The sequence below is a fragment of the Sphaerodactylus townsendi genome, linkage group LG01, assembly GCF_021028975.2.
Source record: "Sphaerodactylus townsendi isolate TG3544 linkage group LG01, MPM_Stown_v2.3, whole genome shotgun sequence".
Classification (NCBI taxonomy): Eukaryota; Metazoa; Chordata; class Lepidosauria; order Squamata; family Sphaerodactylidae; genus Sphaerodactylus; species Sphaerodactylus townsendi.
Window position 1 is genome coordinate 68,126,462 of NC_059425.1, and position 23,143 is coordinate 68,149,604.

General features: G+C 44.1%; 1 long non-coding RNA gene across 1 annotated transcript; it reads right to left on the reverse strand.

Moving 5' to 3' along the window:
- Positions 1–5,436: 5,436 nt before the first annotated feature.
- Positions 5,437–22,872, reverse strand: LOC125428337. The gene is made up of 3 exons (XR_007243804.1): positions 22,731–22,872; positions 20,022–20,153; positions 5,437–5,943 (listed from the first exon to the last, which is right to left on the reverse strand). It is a non-coding gene; the product is annotated as an uncharacterized LOC125428337 (long non-coding RNA).
- Between the last annotated feature and the right edge of the window lie 271 nt (positions 22,873–23,143).

Below are 23,143 nucleotides of genomic sequence, written 5' to 3' on the forward strand. Positions count from 1 at the left end.
ACTCTTATTCAGTGAACTTGTGTTGTTTCCCTGCTCCTACATTCCTGCTGGGTAACCTTGGGCTGGTTGCAGTTCGTCAGAGCTCTCTCAACTCCACCTTCCTCACAAGGTGTCTGTTGTGGGGAGACGAAGGGAAAGGAGATTAAGCCACTTTGAGACTCCTTACAGGAAAGAAAGTCAGTATAAAGGGGTATAAATCCAAACGCTTCTGCTTCTATACTCTCCCAACCCTAGGCCTGTAGGGTAAATCTTTTTGCTGCTATGTTTCTTCACATCTGAACCAGACAGTGCTGCTAAGTTCCTCCTGTCTGGCTGGGCTGCAAAGAGGATCGGCAATGGAGCAGGTTGCCAACAACTGTGCAGCTGTCCCCTGGGATTTTTCCTTGTGAAGTGTCTGACCCATGCACCTTAAAGAAAGGACAGCGGTTTTACTGTAGCCCCTGGAAGCTCTGAATAAATCCATTAGTCTTGAAGATGCTCTAACGGCCCAGTCCAAAGGAGGGAGGCAGATTCCCTCATGGATGCAGGCTCGCACCACCATCTTTGCTCTCTCCACTGGCATAAGAGCCACCCCTGCTGGTGGAGTGAGCGAGGATGCCAGCATCCAGCCACCCCTCAGGTCCACAACACCGAACCCCAGAAATGGTCACTGCTGTGGGAGCTACATTTGTGGCCAACTGGCAACTGGGGCTGAAGAATTAAGCCGTTCAAAAGGGTGGTGTAAGTTCATTTACCCCTGTGGATGGCTTTCAGTCAGCTGGATTTTTTTCATTTCATCTGCTTCCCTGTTCTGCCTGAAAGCCCTCTGCGGGCAGCAGCACAATGGTGGCACCATCCCTAGCCACCTTAAGCTTTGAATTGGGCTGCCTGAGTATCTTTGCTATAACTCTTTACATGTTTTCAAAATAAACAACAACCCATTCACCACTGAGCCTCCAATTGCCCAGGCCTGAGTGTGGATGCGGGGCCCCAGGCGGCGACAGAGACAGCTGGGGCAGCCCACCAGCGGTGTGAGGGCTGGAGAGGACTGCTCCTGTCCATCGCCAAAGTTCCTCAGATGGTGATAGGGTCCGGTAGCAGAGGTCCTTACAGAGACAAACATCATAGGCAGCACAGAGAGCACAAAGGAGTTTTCTTGCGTGGTGACTAGGTCCAGGAAATCATGGTGGTAGTGGCAGCCCGCAAGTGGAATTCACCAGCGAACGTACAATGGAGGAGTGAATTGGTAACATCATAGGGGAGACCTATGGTCCCCTGGACTGCCTACCTGATACACAGACTATGTGACATGATGTTGGATTATATGTGGGTTTTTTCCACATTGAGTACTTGTTGGCTTTAGGTAGTAAGTTAGGGTATTATTATATTTTAGTGAGCTGTATTAGGTTCAGATAGATTGTTAGGCTTAACTAGTGATAGGGTATTGCATTCTTTGTATTAGATTTTTAGATTATTCATTAGGTTAAGCTTATGCTAACACAGTCTTAGATTGATTAAGTTTAGTTTTTAGGCCATAGTGCTTTTTGTAGTTATTCTACTCGAAAGAAAGTTGCCATTGTAGTTTATTAATGTTTTCTATCATCAATTATATATGTAGTTTGGTTGAATCTTGATTAGAGTTGATGATGTTGTATTGTGGATTTGCTATTTATAGTGCCATGTTCACTGCAGATTATAATGTTATGTTTTTGCTATGTTTAATATTGTTGCATAATGTTATGTGTTGCTATGATCTTCTACTCATGGTTTTGTGATTATGATATTATGTATATTGTGAATTAGCTTGCTGCTGATGCTGTTATATTGCTGCTATATAATGTCATAAAGTTATATTGATGATGGTTTGATAATTGATATTGTTGCTTGGGGTGCTGTTTGATGCTGCTGTTGTATGTTATGTTGTTGATATATATTTTGTTGTGAACCGCCCTGAGCCTTTCAGGGGAGGGCGGTATATAAATTAAAGTTCTAATACTTCTAATAAATCAATCATGTTCACAAGTGTAACAGATAAACCAGACAAAAGCAGCGTATGGGGAGGAAGGAAGCTATGTGGCTTGAAGCCTCAAGTAGGTCTGTGTGCCAGTAGCACGTAATATCATTTTTAAAACCAGAAGCACCACGGGGAGCTTGCACAAAGAGTTGTTTCAAGAACGAAGTGCTGTTTCTTTGCAATGAAAGCCAAATATGTAGAGATTGGTGTGAATTGCCAAGGATATGCAGATCCAGAACCCCCCTCCACCTTGTGTTTAAAAAAGAAAAACTCTGCCAAATGACATTTGTGAGGAAACTGAGGCAGAGGAACACAACGATCCAGGAAAAATTACTAAAGGCACAACCAGAGAAAAGCAAAGGATGAGAGATCTGAATGATAACACATAAATGTGGGGGGGGGGGAACGAGAAACAGACATCAGCAGCGCCTAAACCCATGCAATTTCCTGATTCTTCCAGAATTAGCTAGCAGCAGACCACAAGATGAGGCATCTTAAGGATGAAATGGAGATTACCTCTGGTCCACAAGCCTGAGTAGAAGGCCACCTGCCATTTGGCTGCTGTTGGTGAACAAAGGTTTCTTGGGTCCAGTTAATTTGTTGTGACATGCAGGTTGTGTTGCTGCAACAGGATTCTGTCTATGTAGGATGCTTTATCTGATGCCATGTCTCAGGCAGGTACATCAAATCTTCTGTTTGCTGCTATGGTGTACTTAATAGCACATTTTTTTGTGGCTAACTGCAACCTATAAAATCTATTATTTTAGTTATTAAATGTATGCTTTACCTTTCTAAATATTCACGGTGTCTCACAACAAAATGAGCTTTGTGCATTGTGGACAATTGGACATGTAGTGGTGGACAGAAAAAGCTGGGACAAGAGAGAAGCCCAGACCTGGACAAACCATTCTGACTGAGACAAAAATGGACAAGGGTGAACCCTATTCACCCATCCTTTGCAAAGGGTTATCACTTTCCACGTGAGGTCTGGAGTTCTCCCAAAATAATAACTGTTCTCCAGATTTCAGACATCAGTTCCTTTGTGTAGGTGGCACAGCAGCCAGTTTCCTAAGGCTCGCATGCTTGGGAGTAAATTCTATTGAATCCAATCAAGTTTTCTTTTGAGTAACAAATGCATAGAATTGGGCTGTAAGAGCCATGTTTTTAAAAGCATGATTCCATCCATTGTGATTGTGATAACTTCAGAGCCAGGATCTCAATGAAAAAGAATGATCTTTTTGAATCCCTGATCTTCTTTAAATGGAAGATGCTGAAGATTCAAACTTGGGATCATTTACCTTCAAAGCATAGTCTGCTCTTTACCACTTGTTACAGCCAGAGGTGGGATCCAACCAGTTCTCACCACTTCTCTTGGGCCCCTTCCGCACAGGCAAAATAATGCATTTTCAAACCACTTTCACAACTGTTTGCAAGTGGATTTTGCTATTCTGCACAGCTTCAAAGAGCACTGAAAGCAGTTTGAAAGTGCATTATTCTGCATGTGCGGAATGAGCCTAGAAGTGGTTACTAATTTTTTCTGAGTGCCAAGAAGGGTTTACTAAAGCAACCTGCCTGCCCAATAGGGAGTGGAGGTGCGTGTGTGCAGCGGCGCCACTGTTTGAATCCCACCACCATCGGAACCTGTTATTAAAATTTTTGGATCCCACCACTGGTTACAGCCTTCTATTTCCCAGAACTGTTATTCCATCTTCATACAGCCCTACCATATCTATTGATCCTCACTTCCAGTTTCTCCCTCTCTCTGTTCCCTTTCTGCCTTGCCTCTGTTCAGTTGCCCTCATCTTTCCAATTCTCAATCCCTTTGAAACCCAATCTCAGAAACAGCACACTATCCTGATCAAACACATAACAAAATGTTTTTCTTTGTTGTATATCTAAAGAAAGCACGTTGATATCACAGTTTTCTTCTCCTTCTTTCCCTCCCACCCACCCCCCCAGCTTTTTACGTGTATTAGTTGGTCTCAAATACTAGACTTTAATTCTCTTCCATGGGCTAGTCTGCATTAACAATATTCACACAAATAGTCTCAAATTTACATCAACAGTGAAATAAGAGGTGGGAAAACATTTTAAAGAGTCCTGTGTGAATTTAACCTATAAGTGCAATTCTAAGTAGAGCTACAGCCTTCTAATCTCATTGATTTCAGTGACTAAATGCAATCCTAATCTAAGATCTGTTTGGGGCAGCCCATCTAGAAGATGAAACTACGTTTAGGAATACCTTGTGTAAGGGAACAATCCTAATACAGAAGTGAGTGCATCAGTATTTTATATCACAGGGCTTTCTCCTAGGAAAATGTTCTTAGGATTGCAGCCCAGGTCACTTATCCAGGGATGACTCTACCATGAGGAAAAGTGGATAAAGGGCAGATAGACAGTTATGTATGGGGGTGATAATCTAGTACGAGGCCAATCCCCACTGAAAGGAACAAGAATTGTGTGAGAGCACGACCATGGAGGAAGGAGCAGCAGGGTAGTTATTTTATTTTGTCTCCCCATGCACCAAAATATCTTGGGCCAGTTCTTGAGTCATAGCATGCCTTGACTCACTAAACCCCTGTCAAAGCAATAGAGCACTGCAGCAGTGCTAGCAAGTGAGATTATATTAGAATAGTTCAGATGCTGGAAGTAACATGAGTGGCACAAGAGGGTCAAAACTCTGAATACGTAAATGAAGACATTTCAGGTTCTGTTTGCCTGCTAAATCATAAACTTAATGACAAGTCATTACACATACAATGGGATATCGGAGTTATTTCCCCGCCACTTCAGTCAGGGAATATGAATTCAGGAATTAATATTAATGTTCCAGATCCATGAATGTTCAGCAATTATCAGTGCAACAAAAATATGTCAGCTCGACATGCTGAAAGCACACTAATGAGGCCAAGAATGAATGCATAATAACAGCTGGTTAACGTGATGTTTTGTGGCATGACAACAAATGGATGACAGTAAAAAGCACTTCTGGAGTAACATGACATCCTCTTTGGGAGTAGGTTTGCCAGTCCTGTTGGTGGCCCTGCTGATTTCCCACGACATGTTGTCCTTTGTTTCCATTTCAGTTATATACAATCTAACTTTCAACATTTATTAGGAGCAGCCATTCCAAAATCTAGATCAAATACTAAATAACAGCTTTTTCAGAAAAGTCTAAAATGGGGGGGGGGGGGACTTTGAGATGATTGGTACAGCCATTAAGAGTCCTCTCATTCAGTGGTGTTATCTCATTGGGCACAAAACCTGAAATAGGACCTGATTGTCAGCACTGTGTGTTAACTGAGAGGCCTATAAATCAGTACTTAATATGGTTTAAGCGATGCGTGAGTTTGCATTAATCTCCTTTATATCAAGACGTCAACAAAGGTTTGTTTTGTTTTAACAACCTACATTTTTGCAAAAGTTCTAATTATCCCCACTGTCATTTTCTTTGCTGTTCACTGATAACCAAGTTGGTAAAGGAAAAGAGACTCTCAGTATGATTTTGGCTCACTGATTTTGAATCATTTTTAAATTTTGCAAATTTCACAGTCAGGGAAAAAGAAGCAGATGTCTCTACATTGATTTAATGTTGATTCTTAATTTAATATCAGGATATGACAATTTGGAGAGTGATGTAGAGCAGCACGTTGAGGGATCCTTTCATTAGTTACAAAACTGTAGTAGGCATTCACTCATAAAGTGTTGCCACAGTTGTGTTCTGACAAAGAAGTCTAAAATGTCAAAGGCATAGGTGTCCTTTCTCCCAGAGGATAGTGGTTTGGTGAGAAGCTGGTGTGGCCCAATGACTGAGAGGATGAGGTGTGATCCACATGGCTCCTGATTCAAATCTCACCTCTGCCACAAGCTCACTAGGTGGCCTTGGCCAAGTCTCTTCTCATCTCTATCATCAGTAATGGGATGGTAATCATAACAGGATGCTGTAAGAACTGCAACAAGATAAAATGCATTAGGTGTTGACTACTGAAAAGACTCTATAAGTGTTATTGATTGCCAACAGCTGGGGGAAAACTGTCCTGACTTTTTAATAGAGGCATAATTTCTGGAAAGCTGCAGATGGATCTTTTGATGGCATGAAGGTAAATAAAATTATGACAGTAAATAGCCTAGTAAATAACATTATGATTTTATTAAGGGCAGGATATGTTTTTTCTCCAGGCAGTTAATAACAGGGTGCTGGGGGTGAGTAGGAAAATGGCAGGCAATGGCATCAAGCCACTTCCAGAGAAAACCCAGAAGTAGTGTCACACTAAAATGTCACACTAAAAAGCCGCCTCGAACCCTTTGGGGGTGAGGCAGCCTATGAATCCAACAAACAAACAAACAAACAAACAAACAAATAAATAAAATTGCCAGAAATGCTATCATAAAACCAAAGAGTTTCCAGCAATTACTAGAGAGGACTGATGTCACTTCTGATTTTCCTCACATGTGACATTACATTTGGTGACAAAGGCTATTATTTTGTTTACATTGTTTACATTTTAACATGATTTTTCTCCTGTCAGTTGCAGGAGCAGCTTTGGGAAATGGGAGCCAGTGTAGGGCTGCTCCCGCTTCCAGTGCTGGATTTCGATGAAAAGAGGTCCTATGCCAGTGGTTCTCAAACTGTGGGTAACGACCCCTTTGGGGGTTGAACGACCCTTTCACAGCAGTCACCTAAGACTCTGCATCAGTGTTCTCCGTCTGTAAAATGGATAAATGTTAGGGTTGGGGGTCACCACAACATTAGGAACTGTATTAAAGGGTCGTGGCATTAGGAAGGTTGAGGACAACTGCCCTATGCTATTCCACTTGTGAGGCCCCTCCCAACCCCCCACCTTCATGACTAGAGGAAGATGGGAGAGTGTTTTAAAACTGAGTAAAGCTGAGGATGATGACAGCTGTTTAAAATTCCACAATTCACAATTCCTCCCCTAAGGGACAGACATAAAATGTTATTGTTAAATACTGTAGTGGTTGAGGGGGAAAATGTTAAAATTAACACTGTGAAAATATTTTGTCATAATTGAACTTTGTAATCATTTTGTGGAATAAGTCCTGGAAGGACAAAGTCAATACAGAAATCAACATTAGTGTCGAGTTATTGGCTTAAGACAGTATTATTCTGAAATGGAATGCAAGGAAAATTATTGTTTAGAGACTACAATGCATTATGACAGCATGTGTAAAAAGTCCTATGATAGTTAAAAATATTGTACACCTTAGCCAGAGGCCCCCTAGATTTTGAGACCCTAGGCTTCAGACTGCCAAGCCTATCCAGCCATGCCTCCTCCCAGTGGGAATCTGGGACCCCTTGTTAAAAACTGTGGTATTATATGATTACAATGTATGACATCACCTCACCTATTTTCAGAATAGTCTTTTCATCCATAGCACTGAAAAGACCTATTGGCCTGGCTCTGTTGCTTTGCCCAAAGTTGCAACAACTATCCTGAAGATCAAACTACATTTGTGTAAATGGTGGTTGCCACATCAGCTTGTTTGCTTAAAGCCGACCCATGGTGCTATAGCATTTCCCAGCTCTCTATCAGCAACAGGCCGTAGAGTCAGGACTGGGCAGTGCTGATCATGATGTCATCATGTCATTCTTCGCTTTAAGCCTTTAAGTAAACATTACTGGGAGAAGTAGGGAAGAAACCATACATCAAAAGCAACATATATTTCAAATCTGACTCTACTTACAGCCAGCAAGAATTTCCATTGTAACTATTAGGGCCCAGTAACTGGGAGGTGGTAGATCAGCTTCCTTCTGCCTTCCTGCAAGGAATTTCAGTAGTTCTGACTTTGCTTTGCTTTCATCCCAGCCATAAGAAATTCGATCCTAACTAATAGGTGCTATATAAGTGCCGGTGTGAACTTGAATGCTGCTCCTCGATACTGAAATGATTGTCACTTTGGTTTGTGTATGGATTGCAGTAGAAATATGATTGTTAAAGTGCAGTTCTGTTTAACAAAAAACTGTTTACCTTCAGAATGAGGCACAGAAAGGCCTAGGAACAGAGAGCAACCTGATTGACTGTGGTTGAAGCCAGAACATCTAAACGAAGGAACTGTACAAACTGTGAGCCATCTATGAAACTAACATTCAAGTTAAACTGAACTAAGTAATCTTAAGGGCTGTGCTGAAGAAACCAAAGCCTATATGTCTCTGTGCCAAACTGTCTTGTGAATAGTGTATGTATATATTTATCCTGCCTCCTGCCTGGTTCACCTTATCCATCTCCAAGTTGTTATTCTCTCTTTTCCATCTCCTCTGTCCATTAAATAAATATGAGTTACTGTTTAAGTTTATTTCTGCATCCGTATATTTATTTTATCTATGCTTTTGCGAGGGGAGTGCCTGTGGAAAAGAGAAATAAAAAGTCAATTGGCATCCTTCGCCTTCTGGGTGTGAACAGGACTGAGGGAAAGTGCTTCTGGTCGCCCAACACCACAATTTCTGAAACAGCTCAATCCCTGAAGAGAACAAGGTCAGAAAATCTGACAAGCCTGATCAGTGAGGTTTCCCAGACTGAAGAAATATAGAAGGTGAAGGAGATGCATGTTATAGTTTGTTTAAAAGGTTCTGATAAAATGACTCAAATTTGTGTTTGAGAAAGCAATACCTTCCACCAGGTCCATGACGCTTTCCTGTGCTCCTGCTGTATTGCTTTTCAGGGGCATACTGCTCATGGGGTAACCCATGTCCCTGGATGCATGCCATTTTGTCATGGGGGAGGGGTGCCAGGTACTAGCCGGATTCCTGCACCTGGCCTCTCCCATGGCATGGTGACCCGGCCGGTGCCCAGTGGCTCCCCCCTTCCCAGGGATGCTGGGTGGGAAAGGAGCCACACTGCTGCTGCAGCATTCACCTGACCTGCCAAGCCCCGCCCTCAAGCCTCCCTGCAGGCTGACTCCAGCACTCCCCAGGCCCTGGGAACCAGCTGCAGGGAGGCTGGGGGCGGGGTTTGGCAGCAGGCTGCCCAGGCGGGTGCTGCTGATCCCCGCCCCCCTGCCTCGTTGCAGGCAGACTTCTGCCCTCCCCAGGCCCTAGGGAGGGCAGGAGCGGGCCTGCAGGGAGGCCGGGGTCAGGGCTTGGCAGAGGGCAACCCAGGTGGACAGCTTGGGCAGGTGCCATGGAGGCAAGCTGGCTCCTGGCAGCCCAGGAGCCAGCTTGCCGCTGCGTTGCCCATCTGAGCCACCCCTGAGCTCTGCCCCTGAGCCCCGCCCTCCTCTGGCCTCCTTGCTGGCTGCCATAAGTGGGGGGCGGGGAGCTGGGCGGGGGGGCTGCAAGGAGCCAGACATGCCCCCCCAATGCCATTAGGCCCGGTATGCTACTGTTGCTTTTGATTACATTAAGTTTCATTACACTGTCCTGAAGTCTTATGTGAGAGCTAATCCAAAGAGGCCAGTAAGAAACACCACAAACATCAACATTTTCAGACTCTGAACTATTTCCGCTCCCCCCTTCCAACCTTTAAAGCAAGACATACCTGTAATATCGAGTGGCATATAATTGTCTCCTCTTTCTTTCTATTTCTCTTTCATCTCATTTTAAAAAGAAAAGAAAGAAATGATAGTTCTGGTGCCAGTTGTTCAACCTCCTTTAGGCTAGGGTGTGACCCACTTGTGGGTCTTAACTTGCCTGTTAAGGGCCAACATATAGAGCACTATATGTGCTAGAACATGGGCGGCTTCTTAGGACATGAAGTCAACTGCTTTGACAGAAAAGCTTGTCTCCAAAAAGCCAAAGAGAAATTCAGGGTCATGCTAACCCATTTTCTTTCTCGGTACAGAAAATTTAAAAAGCCTGTCACTTTGTGGTTTCAAAGCTTCTTTCCTTTGTAACATTCCTCATTGTGCATTTGATCCCCACTGTGCCTTCAGGATGCTTGCAACTGGGCTCCTGTTCACTGCCAGGCAGGTGTGGTTCTGTTCCTGGCACTAAATAAGAAGAAAAGGGAGTCACCTGCAATGTTGGCAGGACAAACTCTCCACCTGTACCCTTGCAATTGAGGTAACTCAATGGCATTGAGGGTGGAGAGAGATGGGTGGTAAGCTAAATATATCAGAGCAATGTAAATATTGACCCAGTACATACATTTTCTATGTGTGCTATCAACTGTTGGTAACCAAGGCATGTTGAATAAATACTGGGAACAAGTGAGACTGTGGGGCACATACCCCTTAAAATATTTCCAAACAGTACACACTAGCTTCTTATGCTAAATAAGCAAGCAGCTAGCAAGTCAGACTAATACATGTGTAACCTTTTCTTATGCAGGTAAAGTTTCTTTCCAGAAGTACAATGGTAGCCGGCAGAGGGGGTGCTCACAACCGCCATAAAGACAAATAATTGGGTTCTAGAACAGAAGTTCTAGATCAGGCCAATTGGCCATGCTGGCAGGAGCTGATGGGATTTGTAGTCCTTGAACATCTGGAGAGCCGCAGTTGCAGACCCCTGTTCTAGATCAAATCAAGATCACATAGAGTGCATTGGTGGGAATGGCGAAAAGTGCTCTCAAGTCAAGATTTATATCCCACTTTCCCCCTCAATGGGGATCCAAAGCAGCTTGCAACATTTCCCTTATTCTCCATTTATCCTTACAACAACCCTGTGAGGATGAGTGTGGGACTGGCCCAAGGTCACCCAGCAAGCATCCAAAGGTAGATTGAGGATTCCAACCTGGCTTCCCAATCTTCTCTCTTCTGCTATATTCTGCTCAAGGTAGGATTATTCTCCACTTTTACAGAAGATATTCCACATACCCATTCTAATACATAAGGAACCCAATTTCTAAAGTCAGCAAACTATAAGAGGAAAGGTTCTTTGCTAGAACTCTGGACTGTTCAAAATAAATCTTTCTGCATTATCTGAAAATTGGTCTAGGGTTGCCTGCTATGGCTAGCAATCCCCAAGAATAGGGTTGCCAGCTCAAGGCTGGGAAATACCTGGAAAATTTGGGGGTGGGCCCTGAGGATGGTGGAGTTTGAGGAGGGGGAGTCTTCAATAGGGTATAATGCCATAAGGTCCACCTTCCAAATCATTCATTGTGAAATGATCTCTGTCTCCTAGAGATCAGTTGTAATATCAGGAGCTCTCCAGCCATTATCTGGAGGTTGGTAAACCTGCCCTGGGAGGAATGAAGCAGTCAAGGATGGGTACAGTGGAAAATGTTGCAGGAATTCTAGAGCATTGTTCTGTGGTAAGGATGTAACTTTTGGTTCTTGCTCCAAGTGACAATGGCCCTTTCCACACTTCAAAACATTTTGGAGCAGGAAATAAAATGTTTTTGCCAAGGAGTCATGCACTGTATTTTTACCAGTGGCATACTGCCAGAAAATGGCACCTAGGGAAATTACTAAAACTGTGCCCCCACCCCCCCGGCCCTCCAAAACTGCGTGCTACTCCCAAAATTGCACCTCTCCAAGCAGCAAGTGGGCAGGCAAACTAGGCATCAGGGAAGAGAGTGAGGTGGCAGGAAAGCAAGGCAGGCGAGTGAGGCGGCAGGCAAGCAAGGCTGCAGGCAGGAGAGCGAGGCCCAACCCACTACAACACTTCAACACAACAGAGAAGCAAGTACCAGAAAATGAAGGGGGAGGGGAAGGCAACACAAAAAGCCAAGTCCTCACTACAGACCCTGAAACCCAAAGATTTTTTTTTTGAAAAGCCATAGAACAGGGGTGAGAAAAAAACACAGAGAGAGAGACACACACACAAAGATAAGTAGTGAGAGTTGTCAAGCTCCAGCTGGGGCCTGGAAATCTTCTGGAATTACAACTGCTCTTCATACTGCAAGCATCAGTTCTCCTGGAAGAAATGGCAACTTTGCAAGATGGGCATCATAACCCCTCTCAGGTGCATCTCCCCCCTCTCACCTTCTCCCCAGAGAGATTCATGGCACACTCACAGAAAAAGCGTGCATGTCCATATTGCTCAACCTCTGAGGAATCTTTGGAGCATGTTCTATTAGTCTGCCCAAATGCATAGATCTCCGACCTAGCTTTTTTTTTTCAACACCGACTTACTTGTGCCCTCCATATTCCAAATTGAACCGCCTCTTGAACAATGAGGATCCCAGGCAGTTGAAAATGGTGGCCAAGTTCCTGCTCGATATTGTAAAATAAGTTTCTGGCTCTCTTTTTATTTACTTATTTTTCTGAAGTTTGTACTGTATGAACTATGAGCAGTTGTTTTACCCTGTCAAACTCAGGATCATATTACTGCACAGTTCTATCTGTATTTTCTCTTGATGCCTAATAAAGGTCTTTGAATTTGAATTTGAATTTTTTTTGCTATTTTTGCAAGGCTGCTAGGAATAGTCCAGGATTCTAAACAGGATTACTCAGGAAGCACCCAAACTGTCAGACTCCACTCCCTGATCCACCAAAAACCACCTCCACTTCCTAATCCCGTAAAATTTAGCTCCAGGTATGTCACAGGCCAGAGTTTTTTAAACAACATATGCCAATAAGAACATAAGAACAAGCCAGCTGGATCAGACCAAAGTCCATCTAGTCCAGCTCTCTGCTACTCGCAGTGGCCCACCAGGTGCCTTTGGGAGCTCACATGTAGGATGTGAACGCACTGGCCTTCTGCGGCTGTTGCTCCTGATCACCTGGTCTGTTAAGGCATTTGCAATCTCAGATCAAGGAGGATCAAGATTGGTAGCCATAAATCGACTTCTCCTCTCCATAAATCTGTCCAAGCCCCTTTTAAAGCTATCCAGGTTAGTGGCCATCACCACCTCCTGTGGCAGCATATTCCAAACACCAAGCACACATTGCGTGAAGAAGTGTTTCCTTTTATTAGTTCTAATTCTTCCCCCCAGCATTTGCAATGTATGCCCCCTGGTTCTAGTATTGTGAGAAAGAGAGAAAAATTTCTCTCTGTCAACATTTTCTACCCCATGCATAATTTTGTAGACTTCAATCATATCCCTCCTCCTCTCCAAACCAAAGAGTCCCAAACGCTGCAGCTGCTCCTCATAGGGAAGGTGCTCCAGGTCCCTCAATCAATTCCTTGTTGCCCTTCTCTGCACTTTTTCTATCTCCTCAATATCCTTTTTGAGATGCGGCGACCTAAACTGTGCCACAGTAATCCAAGTGCTGGTCGTATCACTGCTTTATATAATGGGCATGACATGTCCTTGCAGTTTTATTTACCAATTCCTTTTCTAATGATCCCCAGCATAGAGTTTGCCTTTTTTACAGCTGCCATGCATTGAGTTGATATTCCCATGGAATCATCAACTAAGACACGTAAATCCCTTTCCTGGTCTTCGTGGATCGATAGTTACTGGATCTCTGCATGTTGTATGTGAAGTTTGCATTTTTTGCCCCTATGTGCATCGCTTTACATTTTGCTACATTGAACTGCATTTGCCATTTCTTGAGCCTGTTCTCACCCAATTTATCCACGTCCGCTTTGAGCTCAGTAATCCTTTGTGGTTCTCACCAATTTAAGCACTTGGGTGTCATCTGCAAACTTGGCCACCACGCTTACCCACCCCTACTTCCAGGTCATTTATGAATAGGTTAAAGAGCACTGGTCCCAAAACGGATCCTTGGGGGACACCACTCCCGACATATCTCCATTGTGGGAGAATCCTCCTCATTTGCAACCCACTCTTTGTTTCCTGTTTCTCAACCAGTTTTTAATCCATAGGAGGACTTCCCCTCTTATTCCTTCATTGCTGAGTTTTCTCAACAGTCTCTGGTGAGGAACTTTGTCAAAAGCCTTTTGGAAATCCAAGTAGACAATGTCCACTGGTTCACCCCTGTCCACATGCCTGTTTACACCCTCAAAGAACTCTAGTAAGTTTGTAAGACAGGATTTGCCTCTGCAAAAGCCATGCTGACTCTTTCTCAGCAGGTCTTGCTTTTCTACATGTTTTATAATTTTATCTTTAATGATAGATTCTACTAATTTGGTCAGGAATGAGGCTGTCAAACTCTGGTCACGCTACCTGCACCTCCCTACTTCCAGGTCCATGAATAGGGTTAAAGAGCAATTGGTCCCAATACGGATCCTTGGGGGACACCACTCGATGACAGGGAGATTGCAGAAAAGCTGAATGAATTCTTTGCATCTGTCTTCACCCAAGAGGAGGTGAGGAAAATTCCTGCACCTGAACCAAGCTTCTTAGGAGGCGAATCCGAGGAACTAGCGAAGATAGTGGTAGACAAGGAAGAAGTTCTGGCAGCCATTGATAAACTAAATGCTACCAAATCCCCTGGCCCAGATTGCATTCACCCAAGAGTTCTTAAAGAGCTCAAGCATGAAATTGCTGATCTTCTCACTTTAATATGCAACTTATCCTTGAAATCAGGCTCCATCCCTGAAGACTGGAAGATGGCCAATGTCACACCAATCTTTAAGAAAGGATCTAGGGGGGACCCGGGAAATTACAGGCCAGTCAGTTTGACATCTGTTCCTGGTAAATTAGTAGAATCTATCATTAAAGATAAAAATTATAAAACATGTACAAAAGCAAACCCCTGCTGAGAAAGTGTGTCAGCATGGCTTTTGGTAGAGGCAAATCCTGCTCTTAGCAAACTTACCAGAGTTCTTTTGAGGGATGTGAAATAGGCATGTGGATAAGGGGAACCAGTGGACATTATTGTCTACTTTGGATTTCCAAAAGGCTTTTGACACAAAGTTCTCACCAGAGACTATTGAAAAAACTCAGCAATGAAGGAATAAGAGGGGAAGTCACTCCTATGGAGTTCCAAAACTGGTTGAGAAACAGGGAAGCAAAGAGTGGGGGTGTAAATGGGAAATTCTCACAATGGAGAGATGTGGGGAGTGGTGTCCCCTGGAAGGATCCGTATTGGGACCAGTGCTCTTTAACCTATTCATAAATGACCTGGAAGTAGGGGTGCAGGTAGCGTGGTGTGGGAAGTTTCTGGGCAGATGATACCAGAATTTATGTGTAGGGGTGGTGAGAACCACAAAGGATTGGCTGAGGAGGCTCCAAGCCAGGACCTTGATAAATTAGGTGAGTGGGCTCCAGAAATGGCAAATGCACAGTTCAATGTAGCAAAATGCAAAAGTGATGCACATAGGGGCAAAAAAATCCAAACTTCACATTGACAGCAGCTACAGAGGGCTTTCTCAGTGCTATCAGCCTCACAGACCAGGAAAAGGGATTTGGAAGTCTTAATTGATAGTTTCCAACAGGAATGTCAACTCAATGTATGTGCAGCTGTGAAAAAGGGCAAACTCTATGCTGGGGATAATCAGGAAAAGGAATTGATAAATAAAACTGCCAAAGATTGTCATGCCCTTATATAAAGCAGTGGAAGCTAAGCCACAATTCTTAGAGCGTTACTGTGTTTCAAAGTTCTGGTCACCACATCTCCAAAAAAGGATATTGAAGAGATAGAAAAAGTGGCAGAGAAGGGCAACGTGAAGAGATGATTGAGGACTGGAGCACAACTTCCCTATGAGGAAAGGCTGCAGCATTTGGGACTCTTTAGTTTGGAGAGGAGAGACGCCTTGGGGGGGGATATGATTGAAGTCTATAAAATTATGCATGGGTAGAAAATGTTGACAGAGAGAAATTTTTTCTCTCTCTTTTCTCCAGCAATATACTAGAACCAGGGGGCATTCATTGAAAATGCTGGGGAAGAATTAAGAACTAATGGCAAGGAAACACTTCTTTTCACGCAGCGTGTGCATTGGTGTTTGGAATATGCTGCCACAGTGAGGTGGTGATGGCCACTAACCTGGATAGCTAGCTTTAAAGAAAGGGGCTTGGACAGATTTATGGAGGAGAAGTCGATCTATGGCTACCAATCTTGATCCTCTTTGATCTGAGATTGCAAATGCCTTAACAGTCCAGGTGCTCGGGAGCAACAGCCGCAGAAGGCCATTGCTTTCACATCCTACATGTGAACTCCCAAAGGCACCTGGTGGGCCACTGCGAGTAGCAGAGAGCTGGACTAGATGGACTCTGGTCTGATCCAGCTGGTTTGTTCTTATGTTCTTATGTTCTTAAACTGACTGGCCTGTAATTTCCCGGGTCCCCCCTAGATCCTTTCTTAAAAATTGGTGTGACATTGGCCATCTTCCAGTCTTCAGGGATGGAGCCTGATTTCAAGGATAAGTTGCATATTAAAGTGAGAAGATCAGCAATTTCATGCTTGAGCTCTTTCAGAACTCTTGGGTGAATGCCATCTGGGCCAGGGGATTTGGTAACATTTAGTTTATCAATGGCTGCCAGAACTTCTTCCTTGTCTACCACTATCTTTGCTAGTTCCTCGGATTCGCCTCCTAAGAAGCTTGGTTCAGGTGCAGGAATTTTCCCTCCACCTCCTCTTGGAGTGAAAGACAGATGCAAAAGAATTCATTCAGCTTCTCTGCAATCTCCCTGTCATCGTGTAGCACACCCCTTTGTTCCTTTGTCATCTAACAGGCCTACCGCTTCCCTTGCTGGCTTCCTGCTTTTGATGTACTTGAAGAACTTTTTGTTGCTGGTCTTGATGTTCACAGCCATGCGTTCCTCATAATCCTTTTTTGCCTCCCTTACAGCTAACTTGCTTCTCTTTTACCACCATTTGTGTTCCCTCTCATATTCTTCATCAGTCAAACTGGACTTCCATTTTCTAAAAGAGACATTTTCTTTTTTCTGATAATTTCCTCAACCTCTCTCTTGTTAACCATGGTGGCTTTCTTTTGGACTGGGTGCAGCCTTTTCTAACTCTATGGAACACATTCCAGCTGAGCTTTTATTACTGTGTTTTTAAATAACCTCCTGTAGCATCCTGGACAGTTTTGACTCTCTTTGATTTTCCCTTTCACGCACCAACTTCCCTGCGCACTATCCCCTCATCTTTTGAGTGAAAATTCCCTTTCTGAAGGCGAATGTACCTTCACATTACTAGCAGTGCAGAAGTTGCCACTTGTTCGCAATGCTGAGATACTGGAATCTGACAGCATTGTGGTCAGCTGTTCCCTATCGGCTCAATAAATCAACACTGACTTCCTGCACCAGAGTCCTGGGTCCCACATAGAATTAGATCTAGGATCACCTCTCCCTGATTTGGTCTCCACAACCATCTGCTCTAAGCCACAGTCATTTTAGCATATCCAGGAATGCTCTCTCTCCTTACTATGACCTGAACATGCATTTTTCCAGTTTATATGGGGATAGTTAAAATCATACCCATTACCACTACATTTTGCTTTTGTTGGCCTCTCTAATTTCTTTTCTTTTCCATCTCAAGAATCCTCTTGTGCACTTTGGTCGGGGGACGATAATATATTCCTACATGGAAGGTACTGTCCTTCCCACCTGGTATTGAAGTATCCCACAGTGGATTCTGTAGGGGAACCAGCTCCCCTCTTGCATTTTCATCTATTTTATGTGATACTATGCTCTCTTTGATGTAAAGGGCGCAACTCCACCCCTGTAAATGTGCGCCTCCTGTCCTATCCTTTCCTATAGCGCCTGTAGCCTGGTATAACAGCATCCCACTGGTTCTCCTCTTTCATTCCACCATGTCTCTGTAATTGCCCACTATATCAAAGTCCTCCTTTCAAAACTCTGTACTCCAGCTTTCCCCCATTTTTTAGGTCGAAGGCTTCTACTATTAGCATGGAGACAATTCCTGTATACCCTGTCTCTGTCCTTAACCTGGGAGTTTATGTGCTTTACCCTCAAGTCTTTTTGTAAGACACACTATCCCTTTGTCACAGGCACATTGCCATGTTCCTCACTCTAGTATGTGGTTGGATTTAGAAAAAAACCTCCCTCTCTGTCTGCATCCCCATAGGATACTGTAATATTCCGAACCGAAGTCACTCTCAGCTCACTGTCGGCTTTTCCCCAGTGATCAGTTTAAAGCTTTTGTTCTTGCCACCTTTTTTTAATGTTGAGCGCCAGCAGCCTGGTTCCTCTTTGGTTAAGATGAAGTCCCGATCTCCGTTTGTACAGGTCCCTGCCTTGTCCCAAAAGGTGTCTCCAGTTCCTGACAAATCTGAAACCCTCTTTAGTCCTTACACCATCCACGCATTGAGACCCTGTATCTCCGCTTTTGCACTAGCTTCGCCTCTACTTGGCGTGGAATGGGTAGCATTTCTGAGAATGCCACCTTGGGGGTCCTGGACTTCAACCTGTTTCTAGTAGCCTAAATTTAGCTTCCGTGAGAACCTCCCGGCTACATTTCCCAATGTCGTTGGTGCCAATGTGGACCACAACTGCTGACTTCTACCCCAGCACTGTCTAAAAGCCTATCTGAGGGACGGGTGCGTGAGGCATCCAAGCAACCTCGTGACTGGGCAGGCTCAAGTCACCATGCGGTCATCAATACGCCTCTCACAAACCCAACTCTCTACATTTCCCCAATGATCAAAATCACCCACTCACATTTAGGAGCCCTCTAATCCTCCCCGAGGTGGTATCCTAAAAGTCTGCGAGAGGATAGCTGATCACTGCAGTTAAGGAAGCGGATCCCCATCTAAGGGAGCATCTTTCCCCCACCTCAGACTGGCAAAACCCTCCGTCCTCAAGACCTTCATTCTCCATGACATCTGAAGAGATGTCACCTTGGGAGTGGGACCCGGCTGTTAGGTCCCCTGAAAGCCTTGTCTGTCGAATTCCCTCTCTGCCTCTCTCAGCTCTCCTCCAGGTCTGGCCACCTTGGCTTCAAAGGAGAACGCGACTTTGCGTTCTCTGTGAGTGCTACAGGAGCTCATTGCAGCGCGGGCACACCCACGACTTCTGTCCTAGTGGCAGATAGTCATACATGTGACACTCAGTGCAAAACACTGGAAAGCCCCCCAATCTCAGCTGTATTTCTGTAAGCATAACTGGGCTTGTGGCTGGGCTTTGTTCCTAAGAGTTTACTTATACATTTTCCTAGATAGAACAAAAATCTGAAACCACAGTAGCTAGTTGGAGTTGGTGAGGCTTTTTTCTACTGCCTATCCAACATGGCTGCAACCACCACTTGGATATTCAGCAGGAGTTAATTATTCTGAACTCAATGTGGGCCACTGTGGTGGTGTGGTTAGTGTGATGGACAGGGCCTCAGAAGACGCAAACTCACATCCCTGCAGTGCTTGTTACGGGGAAAAAAACCTCATGGAAATTGTCATTTTTTCTCAAGCCCATTTTCAATTGCCCTTATAATCCATATGAGCAAACAGTTGCTGATGGATTTTGTGTCATTTCAGATTCAACTGTTTTGGCTCCTAACAACTGTTTTGCTGCAAACAATTTTTAAAAAAACTTTTCCAAAGGCCACTTGTGTCCTATTAGCATCCTAGGATTCAGCCATTTTAATGAAAACTAATTTCTCTCATTTTCAGTTCTTCCTTGTACATCTGAATTGCTGCAGTGTGCTGTTTAAAACGTATAGAGCACTTTCAAAAAGACTACCATTTCCTGCCCCTTTTCTTCACAGCACATCTTTTTTCACCTTTTTAAAAACATACTTTTAAAAAACATACATAGTGCTATAGCACTAATCTTAGAACGTTCCGCCCCCCCACCCCACAAAGAAGAAGCTGAAAAAGAATGAATGAGAAAAAAAGGTGGAGGGAAAAGCATGGCACTGTTTGAAATGGTCAGAGTGTTTCAGAGTGCTTTAGTGATGGCTCATTAATTGACTGAAATTAGCTGTATGAAACATTCAATCCTGTATCACTTTATTTGGAATTGGGCCAACAAAGGATAACATACAGTTTAGATTGATAATCTGTAAGGGGCTTCAGTCTAATCCACCACATATCAGTGTTGAAGGGTTGCCAACTCTTGAAACGTATAAATATCACAAGGGGAAATGATGTATGTTGCCTGATCTCCCTAGACGGCACTGGAATATAAATCTAACAAATCAGTAAATTCATTAAAATTTGGCTTTCATGTTCATGGCTTTTAAAAGTGGTGAACAGCATTAATAACAGCACGTAGTATCAATGGTATTAAAATATACTGTAAATATCAACAAAATATCATAAAACATTTTATAGTTGCCACTGAGCCTAAACGATATTGGAATTCTTTAGACAACTTACATGGTTTATCACAGCTTAACGTTCATGGCTCTCCCATGAAGGAATTTTTGGGACTGTCCTTTGGAATGACACTGCTTTTTTGGGTGCTGGACATTTTTCGGTGCTGGACATTTGCCTGGAAGTGGTGATGAACTGGATGAGGACGAAAAAAAACCCCAAAACAGAATCTGAATCCAGATAAGACAAAAGTACTTTGGGTAGTGGGTGCTAGATGGGGAGTTGTTTTCCCTGTATGAGATCTGGGGGTGATCTTGTTCTTGGAATCACAAGTGGCAGTGGTGGCCAAGAGTTCCTATCAGCAGCTTTGGCTGGTTTGCCAGCTTCGCCCATATTTGGACAGAGGAACCTGGTCACAGTGCATCATGGTATGATTACTTCCTGCCTTGACTACTGCAATACGCTCCACATGGGGCTTCCCTTGAAGATGATCCAGAAGTTGGAGCTGCTGCAGAATGCAGTGGCCAGACTACTGTTGGGACAGTCTAGCCAAGCACACAATATGCTGGTCTTGAAATATCTGCACTGGCTCCCTATTCACTACTGGGCCCAATTCAAGGTCTTGATGTTGATGTTTAAAGTCTAAATGGCTTGGGTCCCACCTATCTGGAGGAATGCCTGTGCCCATATGAACCTGCCCGAACACTGAGGTTGAGTGGGGTGACTCTCCTGGTGGTCCCTTCCCCCACCGAGGTGCAGGTGGGTGGCCCCAGACTATAGAACAGCTTCCCCATGGAAATTTGCCAGGCACTGACCCTTTATGAGTTTTGGTGTCTGGCAAAGACATTCTTATTCACCTAGGCCTTTGGCTTTGACCCCCTTGATGCCCCCTGTGGAGGCTGCCAGTCTGGGGTGGGCTGGTAGTACTATGGTCTTAGGCTTGCTCTTTCAGTGTCTTCAAACATATTTCTTCTTTGCATTTTTGCTAATTTCTCAGACTTCTTATCTAAAACTTGAATTCCAAAGATATGAGTTGATGTTTTCTCAAAAGGCATTCCTTCTATATTTTTGATCATCTTTGATGTTTCAGAGGAAGAGAAAAGCTCTCCATATTCCTAAAGGAAAAAAGAACCACACAGTCCAACAGCTCATAACGGAAGCAGAAAATATTCTAGGAAGAGATATTCAAGACATAGTGGAGTTTTTGCTTCTCAGAGCACTAAACAAATGACTCATGATTAGTTCACACATGCACGTATGTTGCTTGATGACTCAAATGATGCTTTGAGTGTGTGCAATTGCCATCAGCGAAGGACAAGCATCAAAAGACCAGGTTTTATCACCCGAGGCCACCTCAAGCATGGAGTCAGGTCACAAGTTCGGCTGAGTCATAGGATGATAAGTCACCCACAGCTTGTATAACAAACTCCAATGTACCTGGGTTTGTTTTTTGGTGGGGAGGGGAGTCAAATTGGAAGTAATAACATCTCAATATTCATTTGTTTAAGTGGGGTGCTGTGTGGTTTCCGGGCTGTATGGCCGTGTTCTAGCAGCATTCTCTCCTGACGTTTTGCCTGCATCTGTGGCTGGCATCTTCAGAGAATCCTCTGAAGATGCCAGCCACAGATGCAGGCGAAACGTCAGGAGAGAATGCTGCTAGAACACGGCCATACAGCCCGGAAACCACACAGCACTCCAGTGATTCCGGCTGTGAAAGCCTTCGACAATACATTTGTTTAAGTATTTCTATCCCACTTTTCTCTAAGGACCCAAACTGGCTCTTTGGTTTGCATCTCTTGCCACACCAAGCTTTATAAGGTAGAGGCCAAAAAGGAAAAAGACATTACCCAGCTGGTAAAGATGGATTTCCCCTACCTTCCTGCTTGATAAGAGAATTGTGTTTGGTAAACATTTACAGTATTACTTACAAAACACTATAATTCAACAGATGAACTATTGAGCTTTGACCTGGATCCAGTTACTGAGCATGAGGTCAGGGTGTAGTCTTGTGCAAATAATTGCCACCCTCAGTTTCTTCACTAGAAAATCACACAATAGACACTGTAAAACAGTTTGCATACTCAAAGCCAAATGGCTTTTTTGTTCTTCCTTTTTAAATGCCAAAATATTCTAATGAGCTAGCAGTTAGTATGTCTGTCTCACATGATGACAAAGGAAATATCAATACTTCTTAGTGGCTCTTGCAAAGTTTCCTCAATAGACCTTGATGGCTTTTGCCAAGCGCCCATCGAGTTTGTACAAGGTGGGTCTCCCACTTAGCTGGGCCTGGGTGTCGGGCAGATGGGTGTGTGAGGAGAAGGTGCAGCAGGAGAGACTGAACGGGAACTTGTGCTTAACATGTGACCCAACACTCAGCTTAAAAACAGTTTGAGTGGGGTATGCATGAGCTAATTTGTTCCCCAAAATGCACAGCAGTAGGAGGAGCTTAATCATTCCTACCCTTCTACCCTTGGGCAGATACATGGAACTAGAATCAAGACAAACAGACTGCCCCCACAGCCCTTTTTGGCTAGTAAAAAAGAGGGAAAGATGAAATTCCTCTTGCCACCAAATACTTGGGAACCAGTTTGGTCTCCTCCCCTGCTCTTCTTAAAGGTGAGTGTCTGATCACATGTGTCAGGTCAACCCAACTGGTAATTAACCTGCTGTCTAATCTGACCTATAGAGAACTTTTCAAAGAGTGAACAGAAAGATCTGGTATTTGCAGAATCTCTCTCCCACCATGTCAAGAGCCAGCCCCTGGGTACTTACCAGGACATGAAGGACTCTGAGGCAGAACCTGAGGACACAGTGCAGCCAGAGGAGGCTGCTCCCGAGGAAGACCAGGCAGCAGAGCCAATGCCCAGTTCTTCCCTTCCTGATGACCAACAGGTAGACGAGCCTGTAGACCCTCCTAGGGAACCCATTGATGAGCCAGCTGTGCAAAGAAGGCAAAAGCAGAGGCTGCTACTGCAGAAGCAGAGAAGGAGTGCTCATTTGGCAGCAAGATATGGGAGAAGTCTCTGCATCTGATGACGATTAACTCCTTGCAGAATCCCAACTCCTTGAACAAGGCTCTCTATATAAACCTTGCTGTGAGCTTGCTTCTGCCTGGGTGTAACAAGTGTTTTTCCTGTTGCTTCTGTGTGCCTGGTCCACTGCTGAATGCTGATCTCCAGCCTGTT